Source organism: Drosophila virilis, chromosome 2 (assembly GCF_030788295.1).
Source record: "Drosophila virilis strain 15010-1051.87 chromosome 2, Dvir_AGI_RSII-ME, whole genome shotgun sequence".
Lineage (NCBI taxonomy): Eukaryota > Metazoa > Arthropoda > Insecta > Diptera > Drosophilidae > Drosophila > Drosophila virilis.
Window position 1 is genome coordinate 20,808,353 of NC_091544.1, and position 17,281 is coordinate 20,825,633.

Consider the following 17,281-nt stretch of genomic DNA (forward strand, 5'->3'; position numbering starts at 1 on the left):
AGATACTGTCGAAAATAAGAAGCCAGACATAGAGCTTTTACAAGAATTCAAAGATGTATGTTTTTTTGCAGAAAATCAGGAGGCTGAGATCGATCTACATCACTTAGAAAAACCTGTTGCAGACGCAGTTCAAGCAATAATTAAAAACTATTCACCTGAAATGAAGAAGAAATGTCCAATTGAAATGAAAATTTTGTTAAATGATGAGCGTCCAGTTTTCGAACGCCCAAGGCGCATATCACATGCGGACAAGTCTATTGTCGATTCGCAAATCAAAACTTGGCTAGAAGAAAAGATCATACAGCCAAGTACATCGGAGTATGCATCTCCTGTTGTCCTCGTTCCGAAAAAAGATGGTACCAAAAGATTGTGCTGTGACTACAGGCGTCTAAACGAAAAGATCGCGAGGGACAATTTTCCAATGCCCTTAATAGACGATGTGATTGAGAGATTGCAGGGCCAAAGTGTGTTTACTACACTTGATCTCGCAAACGGATTTTTTCATGTTCCAATTGAGCCAAATTCGAGAAAATTTACATCATTTGTAACAAGTGCAGGGCAATATGAATTCCTGTTCGTCCCTTTTGGAATATCGAACTCCCCAGCTGTATTTTCCAGATTCATTCATGCAATTCTTGTAGATCTGGTACAGGATGGTACAGTCGTAACTTATATGGATGATCTTATAATTCCCTCCAAGGATATAGATGAAGGTATCCAAAAGTTAAAGCGCGTACTGGACAGAGCAGCAGAGTTTAACTTGCGTATTAAGTGGAGCAAGTGCCAGTTTCTCATGAAGGAAGTTGACTTTTTAGGGTACGTTATACAGGGAGGCACAATAAGACCATCTGCAAGAAAAACCCAGGCAGTTCAAAATTTTCCTATACCGCATGACCGAAAGAGTTTGCAGCGTTTTCTCGGATTAACATCGTACTTTAGGCGCTTTGTAGAAGACTATGCGCTGATAGCCAAACCGCTCTCCGATTTGTTACGGAAAGACGTGCAATTTAAAGTTGATGAAGAACAACTAGTCGCATTCAGGCAATTAAAATCAGCATTAGTTAGTACTCCAGTATTGCGATTATATAATCCGAAAGCCAAGACTGAAGTGCATACGGACGCCTCAATGAATGGTTATGGTGGTGTACTCTTGCAAAAAGACTCGGACGATCAATTGTTGCATCCAATTCAATATTTAAGTCGGAAAACAAAACCCTCAGAAGAGAAGTATCATTCTTATGAGCTTGAGGTGCTGGCTATAGTCGAGGCCTTGAAAAAGTGGCGCGTTTACTTACTTGGCATAAAATTTAAGATTGTGACCGACTGTAACGCTTTCGCTTTGACCATAAAAAAACGTGGAGATATTCCATTGAGAGTCTCGCGTTGGGCACTCTTCCTTCAAGATTTTGACTACAGTATTGAGCATCGAAATGGCAGCAAAATGAGGCATGTTGATGCTTTAAGCCGCGTATCCTGTCTTATGCTTGAAGACTCACTGCAGCACAGATTGCAGCAAGCACAAGCGAGAGATGATTGGGTCCGAGCGGTGCTAACTGTTTTGGATTGTAGCACATACGAAGATTTTTATGTTAGGCATGGTATTTTATACAAGGATCCCATCAAGGAACTTATAGTAGTACCATCGCTGATGGAAGACGAAATCATAAGAATTGCACACAAGCAAGGGCATTTCTCAGCAAAACGAACTCAAGAAGCAATCGAGAAGACATTCTATATTCCGCAGCTATCGTCAAAAGTGCCAAAAATTGTAAAAAGTTGCGTAGAATGCATAATATCTGAGAGCAAATCAGGCAAGAAAGAAGGGTTTTTGGCACCAATTGACAAAGAAGACAAGCCCTTAGGCACGTACCATGTGGATCATGTCGGTCCAATAGAACAGACAAGTAAAAACTATAACTATATTCTAGTGATAGTCGATGCGTTTTCAAAATTTGTTTGGCTCTATCCAACAAAAAATACCACCGCAGAAGGAGTTGTAGATCGACTAAGACGGCAGGCAGCAGTGTTTGGAAATCCTAAGCGCATAATATCAGATAGGGGTGCAGCTTTCGTTTCAAACCTGTTCAAGGAGTACTGTGAAACAGAAGGTATACAGCATCTTACGATAGCTACAGGAGTTCCAAGAGGAAACGGCCAGGTAGAACGTATACACAAAATCGTAATACCAATGTTGTCTAAACTATGTCGTGAAAATCCTTGTAGCTGGTATAAGCATATTGATATCGTTCAACAAACAATCAACAGTACGCCGCCAAGAAGCACTAAAGTTTCACCGTTTAGATTGTTGACTGGTGTGGAGATGAAACTTAAAAGAATATCGGACTTGCAAGAACTATTAGAAGAAGCTGCTATAGAGGAGCTAAGTAACGAAAGAGAAGAAGTTCGTAAAGAAGCGCGGCAAAATATAGCAAAAATACAGCAGGAAAACCGAAAATCTTTTAATAAACATCGCAAAAAAGAGTCCAATTATAAAATAAACGAACTTGTAGCCATTAAGAGAACACAGTATGGTACTGGTTTAAAATTGAAACCTAAATTCTTTGGTCCATATAAAATAGTAAAGATTCAAAACCATGGTAGATATGACGTAGAAAAGGTAGGCGACCACGAAGGTCCAGGGAAAACTACAACTGTAGCAGAATACATGAAAAAATGGGAGCCAAATGCTAATTTAACAGAAGAGTCGTCATTCGGGTCGAATGAAGAGTCAGGATGGCCGAGTGTAGGAGTTGGAAACAGAACTAGGAGTGGTCGAACTTACAATCAGTTAAATTAAACAGGCGAGTATAATGTTGGCATTATACTCATTTGGTAATATAAAATCACTTATCATATGCAACCCTGCTATGGATATTTAATCAACGATAGATTTATCGATAAAAATACAAGAAGGAGAAGCTCAGTTGTAAGCTAGAAGAGTCAATGAAAAGATGTGTTCGCTGTTGCTCGTTGTCTTTGAAATACATGTCGGAAAATGTACAATAATCATAAGTTTACGCTTGTTCACCAATTTCTCTAAATAAAATAATATGAACATAAAGAACTCAAGTGCTTGTGAAGGCCATCGAATGGTCATCCCTACATATATGCCGCATAATAAGCTAATTAAAAAGTGTGCGATGTTATTTATGAGAGGATGTCAAGAATGTTGAGCGCGGTGCCTTTCTCATTTGGAGTGGAGGGCGTTAGTGATTAGCCTGCTAAATTCAGTGTCACGTGGCGAAACACCAAGAGAAGGCAGGGGGCACCCACGTGGATTTCTAATTAAGCGACAAATATATGAAAGAGCGCAGTCGATTATTTATTATACCCTTGCAGAGGGTATAATAATTTTGTCATGAAACGTGTAACGCATAGAAGGAAACATCTCTGACGCCATAAAGTATCTTGATCAGTATTAACAGCCGAGTCAATATAGTTATGTCTGTCAGTGCGTTGGTCTGTTTCTATGCGAACTAGTCTCTCAGTCTTAAACCTTTATGAAACTTTGCAAAAGGCCCTTCTCCTGTTGCACGCAATACATCTGTCTGAACTAGCTGGATTTGTCGAAAATTGAGTTGCACAAAAAAAATTTTTTTTTTATCAAGATATTTTAACCAAACTCGGCATTAACTATTTTTCCTGTGCTTCTAAGATACGGGCAAAATCACTAAAAGCATTATGAAAAGATTGGGTTTGCAAGGGCAATAGATCTTCGGTGTGCCGAAGACAGGCCTTCCATCTCGATATTTATTTTTAGGTGTGGGCGAATTGCATATTGCGATTTGCAGCGTGGATCATAAAATTTCTAATTAGAACAATGAAAACAAAATACACGAAATATACACGCAACCCGAAATGCTTTCTAATTAAAAGGAACCCAAAAGCCAATTTCAATTAATTAATTAATTAATTTGCGCGAAACGAAAAGTTTTAAAAAGACTCCATAAGCAACGCACATTGCGAAACAAGACCGAAAACAACAAATACACAAAAAATAACAGAAATTAAGCATCAAATCATGGGCATATAGAATCTTGAGGCTAAAAAAAATTCTCGTAATGAGCTGCGCGTGGGGTGCGCCTGTCCTTCGCTCCAGCTAGTTCACGGCCATCGGCTGATAAATGAGGACGGGAGTGGGCTCGGAAACGAGGAAGAGATGTTAAAACTTTCAAAATTAATTTTGAACTTTACATTTTTACAGACAAATAAGAAAATGACAAGACAGCAAAAGAGAAGCATACAAATTTTATTATTATCAAAGCAGCAATCAAAAACACGCACCCATATACCCAGCCAACATACCCTAATCGGAGTGCGCGTGGTGACAAAGTTCTTATTTGTATGCAAGGCTGCATGTGTGCGTTTTTGTGTGTGTGTGTATCAATTAAAATGGCTGCTTGACTTGAAAACTGTTTCTAAGCAGGCAATGTTTTTGCGCATGTTTCTGCCCTTTGCTGTTGCTGTTGGCTGAATAACCACAAGAAAGGAAACTTTTATGGCTGACATTCTGGCAAGGGTATCAGACAAAGTTTGGAGATTTAACGCACACGCACAAACCCTCCAACATATACACACACCATAACATATTGGCTGCAAGTTTTAAGTTGTTTCTGCTGAAGACAGTTTTGATAGTTGGCAGCCAAGATGCATGCAATTAGGCCAAAGTGCAGCGACTCGACTCTGACGCCAATTTGAAAATGTCAAGAGTAGAATAACCAACAAGCTGCTGAGAGGGACTGCTGCACATGGCGTATGCGCAACGCAGCGGGCAGCTAACCTAATTAATCATACGCGACACCAGCCGGCACTGTCAATCAAGCAAAAAGTAGAAAAGAAACCATTAGTCGAAAGTAAAATCATTTTTTTGATTCTCAAGATATCTTATCTTAACTATACAGTGCTTCAAGCATGTATAAGCATGTATAAGCATTGAAACTTATTAAAAATTTGGCTTTACAAGGAGTAGTCGACTGAAATTGAGCAAAAAATATAAACGTGTATCGCAGACTACTCTAGCTGATAGCTGGTTTAAATTTTAAGTATTCTCTAAATCAATAGATCAAATAACATTATAACACAAATTAGTTTAAAATAAAAGTAATTTAAAGAGACAATCTCACAAAAATGCATACAAAAAGATTGTGCGTCATACATAGTAAGAGTGAGAAGTTAGAGAAGAGAAGAAAAGTCTACGATCGCAATTGGTGTATTACAATATTAGAATTCAATAAAGACGCACAGAAATAGGCATCTGCCAGTTTAAGACGCCGACCTCGGTCACATTGTTCTTGCTGTTGCTTTCTATTGCGCTGTAATTCGCTTTACACAAATTGTGTATAACAGCAGTTAGAAAACTGGCAACGCCAAACGGCAACAGTTAAATGAATCAAATCCATTTGAAGTCATTCATCAAACAGCAACAGGCATGCGGTGAATCGTGCAGCAAACGTAAACCGCATGTGGCAGCAACTGGAATAACAGCACGAACAGTTAAGCCAAAAATAGTGGCTGAATGGGGTCGATTTGAATTTTGAATTGGTTGGTGATGCAAAGCTCGCGGCTCTAGGCTCTAGGCTCCTTAACGTTTCGCTTCAACAAGGGCAGGGAAAACTGGTTTTATAATTGAATTGATGCCATTATGTAGATGGAAACGGTTTTACGTTTCGTTTCGTTTCCTCTCGCCCAGCCGCGCAACTTCAGGTGGCACAACGAGCCAAGCTGCAGTTGCTTGCCAGCTAGCAGCGTTAACAGTAAATGAAGGCCAGCTACTCTCAGGGCAAATGTCAGATGCTGCTGCTGGTGCTGCTGTATTAAATCCTCTTGGTTGCTGTTACCTTTTGCCTTGCTTTCGTTTGAGCCTCATAAATTGAATGTAGCTCCTTTACCCTATCCTGTCAACGCGAGCTACGAGCACGACCATGGCTAAGTGGACGAATATACTCAAAAATGTTGTCTCTAAACTTACTAGATTTTAGTTTTTTAGTTTTTTTAAATGCAGAAAACTTTCTAAAACTGATACATAAAATTTTAAAAGCAATATATTGAAAGCATCATCTCTCGTCTTCATGCTTTTCTAAGAATCTAGAAATCTAGAATCTATAAGAGCTAGAAATGTTAGCTGCAGGTTCTCCTAATCCATGAGCAAATCGTTTGCGATAATCGATGACTTCCTCCGTTTCCAAGCAATCTATAAAAATCGATATCGAAATCCTGTTTTTTTTTTAAAATACCATTTATAACATATAATTGGTAACAGTCTAAAATTTGGAAGAAAAGCTTGAATCATGTGTCATGCTAAGTGTCGAAAGAATTTCTGCAGTTGTAAATGAGTGTGTGTGCCATGTTTTAGGGCAACTGTCGACAAATTTACATCCATATCAAAAGAACTCGGTATCTGTTCATGAATCTTCAGAAAATGCATTATGCTGTGCGTATGTGTGTGTATGGAACTGTTGTACATTACAACAATGTGGCACATAGGAAAAATGCATAAATCATAGTGCGTATTCATGTGTGGCAGAAGGCATAAATGTTTAAGCTTGTTGTGCTTTGTTAGGGTGTGTTTTTCTGTTCTCTTTCGGATTGTTCTGTTTGCGTGTGTGCATGTCAGAGAATTTATAATGAATGTTATTCACAAGCGCATACAACCATACCTACATATAGCAACAGATGAATTCACAATATATACAAAGCTACAGGCTAAATTCTTGCTTAAGCGTGCAATCAGCAATATCTATCCAACATTTTGTATAAATCAATAAGCGAGCATGAAAATAAAATTGGCTGAAACATTTTTGATATGTTCTCGTCTCGCCTTCCGTAGGTCACGCCCAGCCCAAACAAAAGGACATCATTTGCCAGCTGTAGCCGAAAACTCTTCCGTTAGGAGACTTTGCTTTTATACATGTGTTCTTTGGCTCATTGGTATGCAGCAGAACAGTCCTGTAAGCCGGCTGCAGCAGTATGGGAGCAGACTGGAGCTTTATAGTCAACAGGGCCGCTTCAAATTTAAGATGGGGCCAATGAAAAATATATGATAATATTCACATAATAAAACGAACAATGTACAAAAATGTAATATACACATTATATAGTTTAACAACAAATAGAACTCCTAATAAAATCTTATCTCTTGATTTCGCCCCGTAATTGTGAAAATATATTGTTATTATAATATATTAATATATTATTATTATATTCAATTGATATAAAATTTATGAACCTATAAAAAACAAACCTTAACGATTTTGGGACAAAAATCCCAATTCGCATTGACACGAACTCATTAAGTTTAAATGAAGAATTATAAAAAGTTTGAAGCCAAGCAAACAATACAAACTAAACGCTCGCCCATATAAACTGTGGCCAATTCCCAGCCAGGAAAAGTGTGAAAAATGACTTATATGTCTTCACAAAGATCATTGAAAATGAGCTTAATCTTGATGGAATGTAAGCAACATACACTTATATGGGTGTTTTCTACCTCTTTTCCACAGTTTGTCTTATCGGTCAGGACAAACAATTTATATAAAAACACTTTTTGCCCAATTTCACTTAATTTAAATAATAAGTCTAAACAGCGAATCTTTTTCTGTTATCATATTACGACTTGAGCTTCACGTGTCCTTGGTCAAACAAACACTATATTTGGTCTTACACTCACATCAAAGCACACACACAAATCATATACCCTTTTGGTTTGGGGACACGCGTTTTAAGCATGAATTATCTATGGCATATGCTGTGAGCTACAGAAAAACTAGCACAGCTTTTGTCCAGCCCCCTCATACATACTTTTGCCGATCCATCGTACCATGCCAGCAGCTGTTGTGTTTAATTTAAACCACAACTTAAACAAAGGTAAATCCAATAAAGTGCCCCACAAAGCAACCAACGTCCACACTGCATGCTGCATCGGGATAAATGGCACTCACACAAACACACATGCGCACACATCACATGGGGCACCCTCAAATACGAATGGCATTATTTACGTACTGCCATAGATTCATGTTAGTTTTGCTATTTTGTGCCGCGGTTGATATTGTTATTGTATTGTTGCAGCTCAAAGGTCCGTGTCCGCATTGAGGTCCCTATGCTGTAACATTGAATAAGCGGATAACAGTAACGGTAACTAGGTTAATATATGAATATGCATATTAGAATGGGATCCATTTGTCCTTATGGACGACACAACAAACACTTTCTTCTTTTATAAATTTCTTTTAAAGTCCTTGCCTGTTATTTATAGTGTGTCGGTTTAAGTTTTTGCTTGTAGTAAGCAACCATTCTGGCTGTTTATAGATAACATTTATTTATTTCTCGGCCACATATCATATCATACTGGTATATTCATTTGTACTCAATGCACACCAAATGCGAATAGCAAGATGATACATTCTCTTAAATATCTCATTGCCAATTCCTTCAAATGAAATCTCACACACTTTTAGGCAAGTATTCCATTTCGCCACCAATAAAAGGCATAAAAAAGGCTGCAAATTCTTTAAAGAGTGGCTACGACTATACACCTCCTTACACATTTCGTGCTTAAACAACTCGCGTCACGAGCTCGTTTACTTTAACATTAATCATAAGTAAGAGGTTCTAGTCAATAACTTGAATGCAAAAATCGAAATTATATTTGCTTTATTTTCTGTTTATGATATAAGTTTATAATAGGCAGCTATTTATTTATTAGCTAAATATTTTGTCTAGCTTAAACTTGCCCATGTTTTTCAATTTATAATTATTTTTTTTTATATGTTATAAGCATATGTTGATTTATTTTCTGGCAGAAAGAGTATCCGTTTTAATATATAGATTAATTATTTCTTCAATTACATTTTAGCTTTGTGAAAAGATGCGTTTTGCATATATTGCGGATCATCTTAATTGATATATTCCATGTGTAAGCGAATTGTGCATCGCATGGAAGACAAATTTGATTTTAAGCGACGAATTAATATACTAACTTGGGCCAAGTTAAGATAACAAACTAACACAGAAAGAGAGAGAGGGAGGCAGCGGGAAATTTCAAGTGCAGCAAAATGTATAGCAGGGGCTGTCACAGAACAATGTAGAGGACTCTACACAGGACACAGAGACAGACCAAGTCAACTGGCATTGTAAACGAGAAAAATCTCAAGTTGGCTGTGGATATTCGTGAGCATCGAGATGGCTTCCCTTTCCATAAGAGAGCAAATCTGTTAGGACCAGCAGGCCAGGCACACAATGACTCAGTTGGAGCTGCAAGCGGACATCTTGTCACATTTAGTGCAGTTCCATTTAGAAAAGTGATGTCGCACAGCCAAAGACAGGAGACAAATTGAAAACGAAATTTGCCTTGAGATAGGGAAACCAACGTTTTTCAACGTTTTCTTAGCTTCTAGTATATATGAGTAAATTAACAACGTATGTTTCTATAAATAATTAAATTGCTTAACGTGGAGCTTGGTTAACGTGTGTGTGCATATCACATCCGCATATTGACGCGGGAGATGTCCAATAGGTTCATTAAATTTGTCCCCACAATTTCACATTTAAGCTTTTCGTAGTATCAAACTTAAAAGTTCTAGTTCAGTCTAACTTGTCTAACTTGTTTGTTAAACTTAAACGTAAATATTGAAGACGGTTCCTGGTCTAATATTTGTATATTACCGAAATTTCGAGTTAAATTAAGCTACCTGCTCTCTTTTGGTGTTTGTAACACCATTGACCTCGAGCCGGCCATCTTTAAATTCAGCTAATACTAAAATAGCAGGTTCACCAACAATTGGCTGGCGAATTTGCTGGATGTAGCACTAAAATTTTGGAATATATTCTTGATGCATACAATATTTAATTCTTCACAAGCTTGTCTCTCGCACTCAAGCAGCTTAAAGTTAAAGACTTTTTCTTTGCCTGGGAGCCATGTCTGCATATGAATCAGAATGTTTATGAGCTTGACTGGTAAAGCCCAGCTGGCCTGTCTGTGTAAGAGCATGCAAGTGTGTGAGTGTTTTCACACGTAATTGCAAACACTTTGCTTGCTATAAATTTACAGGCAGCAAACACGCCCAGAAAATTAAGCTACGCAACCTAACGACTAGCGCAGGCAAAAGGCAATAGCGCAGCGACTTGAATACGAAACGATAAAGCGGAATGAATGAAAATGATTCGAAAAACGAATTTCTAAAGCAGTTAAGACAATGGAGCTTAACAATAGTTCCACAATTCGCTGTACTCTGAAACTTCCGGTTCTTGTTAGGCGCTGACGGTAAATATAACAACAACACCAGCTACTGCCGCAAGGCTGCTTAAGACAAAACAAAGAAAATGTGTATGTGTGTGTGTTTTGGGTATGTGCTTTTGACATTGTTTGTGTGTAAGTATTTTTTTGACACCCAAAACAAAACCTCTGGACTGTTAATGCATGCCACATACACGTACTTGTGTGAGGGTGTGTTTGTGCGTGTAGAAAGAAAATAAGGAAAGCAAGCAATATAAGGGAGAGAACGGAGTTTGAACAACTGCAACAGATTGCATTCGGCTCTTTTGGTGTTTGATAATTTATCGCACTTATCTGGCGGCTCTGCTCATAATTTATGCATAAGCTTTTGTTGGCTACCCCTAACAGCGCATGTGGGCGTAAGCATCCGCCATGGGTGCATGCAAATTGTAGTCAGCAAGCATCCGGAAGCGGAAATAAGTTTAAGCTGGGTACCCGTGAATTGTCGCGGCGACTGCGACCGAGCCAACGTTTCAGATATGTGAGGATACGCATTTACATAGTGGCTCAAGCCCATACGCAGACGGAAGTTACGAGCTGCCAGTTATGTTTCCGTATTGCACAACTTTTGGCTAACAGTTGACCGACGACAACTTAGATTAGATTAATATCTACTCGGGAGATTTGTGAATTGGATTTGTCTGTTTGCTTTTTAATATTATTAATTTAAAATTTAAAGATCGTAACCGAAGCTCGTGGGCGCGGAAAGCAAACGGGAGTGTGCGAAATCATAGGCCTATGTTTATTTGCAGAGGAATCTTTTACAAAACTTCCGACTGACCGGCAGTCTAAGCAGGTTAGTTACACTAAGGTTATGAGTTCAGCACAGAGCACAGGAAAAAACGGAAAGAATAACAGTTTTTTTTATGAGTTCAGTACAGAGCACAGGGAAAAACGGAAGGAATTACAGTTTTTTTAAACAAAAAGCCTATTAAAATAAATAACAGTATATTTTTAACATGAAAATTAAGGGTAATAGTAACAATTATATGAGGCAGGAGACGTAGGCGACTGTTGCCGCCACAAAGACAAAAGAAATATCAAGGATCACAGCCTACGCACTGAATAATTCATGAATGTCGCCAACGACAGCCGAGAGTGTTATATTTAATAGGCTATGGTGTGAGCTGGCGCCGAGCAGTTAGACAAACAAGGACAACAGAATCTCAAAAGTCCCAGTCCAGTGTGTGTGTGTGCGTTTGTGCACAGCAACACTGCGGATACACATCGTGGGATAGCAAATTTTGATAAATTCCACTGCCTACTTTCAGGCGACTCTCCTCCGACTGACACATTGGCTTAATCATTAAATAAAATTTTTATGCTGGCTTAACAACGACAGCTGCAAAGTGTACTCGGTTGTTCATCTACGTTATGCGCACGCCCCATTCACAATTACTTTTGTTGCCATTCGCCTTCTTTCTTCTATTTTGTTTTCTAGTGCCAGGACATTTATTAGCACAGCTCAGCTCGGATCCACATTGTCTTGCTTATTTGGCGTCAACCGCCGATGAGTCTGCTCTTCTATATTTTTAATGATATCAATTTCATTTGAGCATAACGCTGCGCTCTTGGGCTATTATTGTATATTGTTTGGGGACAGGAATATTTTGGATGACGGTCTGTTAATAGCTGTTGTTCCGACGAGCAGAGTTCCACAGAAACCTATATTTAATTGAAGCTTGACGTTTGGACATTTGGTTGTTTGCCTTTGACAAATATTTAAAATTTAAATTTAACTTATATGTCACACTACAGCTAATAAAATTAAATGGTGGTTCAAAATAAATGAATAGGTAATAATTTAGTTCATTATCTCTGTTTCTCAAACTCTAACTAATGCTAAATTCATTCCCTTAAAATAATGTGATAGCATAGCGCACAGGAAACAGACTTTTTATATCGAAAAGCACATGCTTTAAGATTGTCGTTCGTCCTTCCAGCTCAATACTATTTACTTATTTTTTGCTGTGTGAACGCTGCAAATATTTTAGATGCTTCTCAACTTGTTTTTCAGAAAATATGCAAAAGTGAATGCCCTATGAGACTCGGATGATCCTGTGGAGAATTCCCACAAATTTTCTATTTATTCTAATATCAGCCTGTCGGCGGGATAAACTGTATGTGGTTACAAATGGAAAGGGCGGGGGGCGATTTTAAATGTTTGCAATGCATACGTAACGGCAGGGATCGCGTGGAAAATACCTCTGGCAGCAAATAGCACGCATAGATCATATTGACGCTTATCCGCGATAAAGCCTTGGCCAGGCTTGGCGAAACATCACCTAAGCCAACTGTGATGTAATAAAAATTAATGCTTTTTTTGATTCAATACAATCAACATATTAAACAATAAAACTAAAGTTTGCATACAATTATCGTGCATATGCAGCTATCATATTTCTCATTTTTCGCAGAGTCAAGCCATCCTTGGTAAAAAGTGCTATTCTACGATTTTTTTGTGGAACTTTTACGTTTTATCCGATTTGCTTCAAACTTATTTTCAGAGCTCGTAAGACGTAAGACCTTAATCAATACGTTTTTCAGCGATTTGGAAAATCCCATCCGTAACAGTGGTAAATATATTCACGACGAAATTATAAAATTCTCTGCGAGGATATTGAAAAGACAATTACACGCAATGTACTGGGAAAAAAAACAGGCGTTGCAAGGCTACGCTGCGAATCGCACTCCAAACCCATTAATGTTCCGGTTCTTACCGGGTTCCTTTTGCCTTACTTATCAATTGCAGCTGTTTCACTTGTCATATAAAATTAAAATCCATTTTCATTTTATTCATTAAGCAACAAGTTTCGACATACGAACTTAACCCCGATGTGTCATCCGGATGGCAACAATGGCGCCTCCCACAGCCTGTGAAAGTTTCGTTAAATTTCTCAAGGTGAATATTTTATGAAGCTGCAATGGCGCAATTAAAGTTCGGCAAGTGATTTGAGTCTGGGCCCTGCATTACCTACAAAGTACGCATTGCCTGGTGCCCCGCAAAGTGGCAACAAACATTTTCCAATTTGTAGCAAATGGAAAAGCTTCATTTTTTGGCCCAACAGCTCCCGGTCGAAAATTTGTTATAGGCCAGCAATAATTTATTGTTGTATGCTTTAATTTCGCGTTTAATTTACCATGTCGACACGTTTGGCTGTTAAGCACCTACTCTGATTTTCTATACACTTATTTTAGTCTCATTTCGGGATAACAAATTCTGGCGACATAAAACAGCAATTTAAGTGGGTCGGGCTCAAGATCTGAATAAAATATTTATCATAATTTGTGCGGTGCATGAAAGCAGTTCCCTCGAGAGTTCCCTACTAGGGTATAGCCTGAACCCTCTTCTACCAACATAAAGGGGACCTTAGTTCAAAATTTCATGTCTCTAGCTCTTACAGGTTCAGGGCTCCTTTTGTTCATACATATGGCCGGACGGTCAAATATATACTATATGGGGTCGGAGATGCTATCTTCTGCCTGTAACGCACATTTGCACAACAGAACAGAGAATTGAAGACGCCATAACCGAAAAGAGGAAACACATATCAGAAGCATTTTCACAAAGATTTTTACAATTTCTTTTAAACTTACAGTCAAAAGGTTTTCGCTATTTGTCCACACTTGCGGGTGGAATTTCCGGAAAACCATTTTTATTGTGTACTTTCACCACATAGCGTTGAAACAGTTTTATATATAGCGGCAAATTTGAAATTTCATTCCCTTAACTATTACCTGACCCATTGGCAGCTTACCCACAATCTCTATGCGTATGTAATAAGAGAGGAAAAAGTATTAAAAGCATGTTGATAGGGAAAGAGACGAACAAAAGAAGCCATTGGTTAAACAACTATACAGACATATAAGAGAAAAGCGTAAGAGCGAAAGCTCACCATGCTGAATGCGTTCCATTTCCAGCTATGCGTGCACGCTCTCTGCACCTGTATTGGTCTCTCTCTCTCTCTCTCTCTGTCTCTCGCGCCCTCTCTATCTGAAGCTTAATCCACATAGCAGCCACTGCTGCCTAACAGCCAGCACCGAAGTCGATGGCCCAAGGTTTCGACTTCAGTCGTTGGAATTCATTCGTGCGTCGTGGACACAAATGAGACGCTCCAGGTCCTCCGCGCACTTGGCCAATATCTCTCTTTGTGTATGTGCGTGTGCTTGTGTGTGTGTTCCGTCTCTGTGAATGGCTTGCAGTTACCAGGCGGCCAATGCCAACAAATGAGAAAGAGGGCCAGCAGCTCAAGCAAAAGCGGGCAATTGAAAATGCGTTCATGGAAATCAACAAAAAGTGTTGCAAGTTTCTAGGCGTGAATGGGTCGTTGCTTTATCTGGCATTATCGTTATCTTTAACATTAGAAAGCCGCGCCGCCAGCATGCGTGTAATTGTCGCTTTTGCCAACCGGTTCGCGTTATCTTCTTATTGTGCGTGGCACTGGCGCCCAAAAGTATGCATCCGCTTTGTACATCCGTTTACAAGCACTCAACACACTCGCACAGCCGACTTAACGGTCATTGACGTTTGCGTTCAATTAAGGCAATTGCATGCCTCTTCGTGTGTGCTTGTATGTGTTTGTATTATTTACTGTGCCTTGCATGCAATTTTAATCATTGCGCTTAGAATAAGTCAACATGCCAAAGGCACCTAAAAAAAATAAACACGCGAACAAACGAAGTAAAGTCAACACACGTGTTTGGAGCACAGACGAGAAATTTGGAATTTCTACGGAATACTTAAGGGCTAATTGAACATATTGCTAACAACGAAAACAACTTTGATTTAATTGAATTTTAAGAGCTATTGCTAATTAATTAAGCCACAGATAAAATGGATATATGCCGCACCTCAACAACATATCAATATTTTGACCACCTTCTTGGAATTAAATCTTATACAACTAAATAAATTTTTAAACAATTAATTTAATTTTTTTAGTTTTCATATTTGAAAAATAAATTACTTTAAATTCAATCTGAGCAAACAATTATTTATTAATGTCTGTTTTAATCTATATTTTTAATTTCATTTATTCGTACGAAAAGTACTTTCAGACTTAATACCTATATATATTTTGTTTCTTTGTCATCATGTTTCCCTTTTTTATTACAACTATTCATAACGCGAATACATTTAATTTAAATAGTGTAAAAATAAAAAATTTGACCTAAAATCTGTCATCCAAAGGCCACGTCTGACGTGGTGGCACATAGGTGACAACATAAAAAAAGCAATTTGTATTGCTAAAAAGTTTAATGTCAAAAATTTTAAACGAAATTCTTGTTTGTTATATCGTGCGAATTCAACAGAAGAAAAATCTTTAAAAATGAGACTGTGTTCATATATGTATGTGTGTATATGTGTATAAACCTAAAACACCCAAAAGAAATATATATACAAAGAAAGAAAAAGAAAAATAAAACAAGCATAACGACTACGCGCGTGTACAATAAAAGGATTTTTGGAGACCGACAAGGCCACGGACGGACTTTGATAAAATCAACAAGAGGGCGCTGAGGATTATAATCAACGAAAAAGGAATAACAGCAACAAGCACTGGCAGTTGTCATAAAATAAAAGCGCTAGCGTCAGTAATGCCCATCAGGACCAACAGATAGAAATGTTCACAAGGTAAATCGGGCAGAAAGAAAAACATTACAAAGCAAAATGAGCTTAAGTTTTCAATTGAAAAGCAAAGAGCTGTCCATAACATATCGTTAAGTCGTCATTAAGGTGCAACACCCGTTTTTCTAACAGATTCCTGTGAATTTTAAATGCGATTTTGATAACAGGTGCAAGAAGCCAACGCGATAATTTCACAGTTGCTTACATACAAATATTATTTATTATTTATACCTACGGAAACATTAACAATTGCATTAGATAATAATAATAATCTATCTAAACTACCAACAACAATTAATATATATTTTAAAATTAAAATCGTTAAGAAATCGGAATTATTGGTATTGATTAAAATTGGGGTTCTAATCTACACGCTCTAACTACTAACTAACTACTTACTACTTAGCTGGTAAAAAGGTTCTCATGATGAGTATGTAAGAGAAAAAGTCGATAAATTTGTAAAATTGGTTAATTTTAGCTATGTTTCATTTAAGACGAATGTCTGCATTAGCTAACTCGTTTAATATAAATATAAAACTCAAGTTTGCAACAATTGAATATATAATTTGTCATAAAAAAGCTGAATATTATAAGATATATCATATACGCGAGCATAAACTTTGGCCACACTTGCATTAGCTAGAACTATAAACCGATTACAGAATAATGAAAGATGAATTTAAGGTCTTAAGATATTGAACTTAAAAACCTGTTGGCATTGGTCACTATACTACCGATTATTAATTTTTGTGGAGTAATAAATATTATATTACTATGATTATTTATACTGCCCACTATCCTGAGCCACAATTTTAATGCAAACGACTTGTTGAGAATAAAGCAATATTCTAAAATACAAAACGATCTACTGCTGTCGGTGACACTTAGCGCAAGGCGCAATAATTTCTGCATACATGTACACACACACAATCATACGCGTTTTTATTGAATTCAGTCAACATCTTTGCAATTGTGATTGTCCTGTTTTCTGGGCTGGTGCGGATTGCGAGTCCGAATCTATTTGAACTAAATACTTTAGTAGAATAGGGGACTCCCGACTAAGGCCTCTTGTTATTATCTTGAAATATTTCAAATATAACAATAATTCAAATAAAAGGTACAATAATGTTGAATATAGTCACTGAAATTAAAAATGGTACAAAGGAAGAGTTAAAACGTAAGTTCCCTGAATATACATTTTTGGTCTTTCTTTACTTTGTTAAGCAAAATGCCAATTGCCAATTTATGATATACGTGTGTATCTGTCAACTTTGAAAAAAAATCGTGTTTCTCACGCAGAAAATATTGATGCGTCTACTCCACCCTATAATCATATTTTTAGCATATCAATCAAGAGATTTCCCACAACACATTGCGTC

The 17,281-nt window shown here is 37.7% G+C and overlaps 2 protein-coding genes across 5 annotated transcripts in view; one reads left to right on the forward strand and one right to left on the reverse strand.

Moving 5' to 3' along the window:
- Positions 1–17,281, reverse strand: part of LOC116650957 (modular serine protease-like) — a 123,564-nt gene that overhangs the window by 99,450 nt on the left and 6,833 nt on the right. The window lies entirely within an intron of this gene.
- Nlg4 (Neuroligin 4) overlaps positions 14,359–17,281 on the forward strand; it is a 46,619-nt gene continuing 43,696 nt past the window's right edge. For 2 of the 4 annotated variants that reach the window (XM_002053217.4, XM_032435036.2), the window contains exons 1-2: positions 14,359–14,844; positions 15,587–15,908. The gene's annotated coding sequence lies outside the window, so the exon portion shown is untranslated. The remainder of the gene's footprint in view (positions 14,845–15,586; positions 15,909–17,281) is intronic. The other 2 variants (XM_070206980.1, XM_070206981.1) reach the window with 2 other exon arrangements.